Source organism: Bison bison, unplaced genomic scaffold (assembly GCF_000754665.1).
Source record: "Bison bison bison isolate TAMUID 2011002044 unplaced genomic scaffold, Bison_UMD1.0 scf7180017847241, whole genome shotgun sequence".
In the NCBI taxonomy this organism is placed as follows: Eukaryota; Metazoa; Chordata; class Mammalia; order Artiodactyla; family Bovidae; genus Bison; species Bison bison.
Genome location: NW_011477814.1, coordinates 19,621 through 21,278, shown reverse-complemented (window position 1 = coordinate 21,278; position 1,658 = coordinate 19,621).

Sequence of the window (1,658 nt, the reverse complement as noted above, 5' to 3'; positions counted from 1 at the left end):
GAGCCAACCAGATTGTGCCACCCAACCTCCGATCAATGGCTGATCGGTTTAAGAAGCGTAAGCAAAATTAGGAGATAGGAAAAAGATCAAAGAAATCTCAGGAAAAATGCACTGAGTTTTATTAACATCCACACCTTGAAAAATTTCACCTACTAGAATATCTAAGAATTGGATTTATTAACATCTGCACCTTGAAAAATTGTACCTACAAGAATATCCAAGACTGAGTTTAATTGATGTTTCCACCTTGACAAGTTGAACCTAAGAGAAGATCCAAGATTGAATTTTACTGATGTCTTCCACCTTGAAAAGTTGCATCTACAAGAAGATCTAAGATCAAGTTTTATCATGTCTACAACTTGAAAACTTGTAGCTACCAGAAGATCCAAGATATGTTCAAGTTACGCAGTACTCAAGTTACCTAAGAAAGTAATGGGAACATACTGTCAGTTATAGGACATTTAGCTAATTCTTAAACCATACCACTAAGCTTTCAATGTATGTTCCTTAATAAAATCAAAAGTGCTTTGAAAATGAGAGTGTTATGTGTTTGTTAAAGTCTGCTTTCTTTTATAGCCTGCCATGTCCAGCTGTGTCTTCTCAAAAAGACTTGGTAGACAATAACAATGGTGCTTTTCTTGCTTTAAAATAGTTGTACTGAATTGGAAACTAGTTTTCATCAAGCTTAACCCAGTCAAAATATTTTATTTACCCCCAGTGGTTGGTGACAGAATTCCTAAAACTATCTCCACTATCATTCCCTACTTTTAAAAAATTCATTAGGTACCAGAAACCAATAAGACAATTTTTCCATGGATGGGCAAAGTGGGGGTGGGGATGGTTTGGGGATGATTCAAGCACATTACATTTATTGTGCTCTTTATCTCTATTATTGCGTCAGCCCCATCTCATATCATAAGGCATTAGATCCTGGAGGTTGAGGGCCCCTGATTTACAGGACAGCGCCAACAAAACAGAGGATTACTTGGTCGAAAACATCCATAGCACTGAGATGGACAATCCCTGAGACAGCATAAGCAAAAAAACCAACCTCATAGTAACCAAGAAAGAACTTCAGGGGAAGAAATAGAGGATTTTAAAATTATATCATGCAGGTTGTACAGAATATGACCTTACAACTTTCCTATCCTTGGTATAGTCTGTATCAGTGGTTCTCCACCAAGGCCAACTTTGCCGGATGTGGCGGTCACAATTCAAGGGGAGGGCTGCTGTCATCTCTTGGGTAGAGGCCATTCATGCTGCTAAACATTTCAGTGTGCAGTATAATCCCTCTAAAGAGAGAATTATGTGGTGAAAATGTCAGTAATGTCATAGTTAAAACTTGCAATAGCCTAAGCAAAGCATCTTCTGTGCTAAAGTCAATTGCAGAAAAACCAAGAAGGGACTTCAGCCAGGGAAACAAAAAAAGGATATATACTTTGTGTAAACTGTTCAATGGCTTCTCAGGTGACACAGCTTGGTAAAGAATCCACCTGCCAATGCAGGAGACACAGGAAGACATGATCCGTGGGTAGGGAATATTCCCTGGAAGAGGAAATGGCAACCCACTCCAGGATGCTTGCCTGGGAAATTCTATGGACAGAGGAGCCTGGCATGCTATATAGTCCATAGAGTTTCAAGAAGTCTGACATGACTGA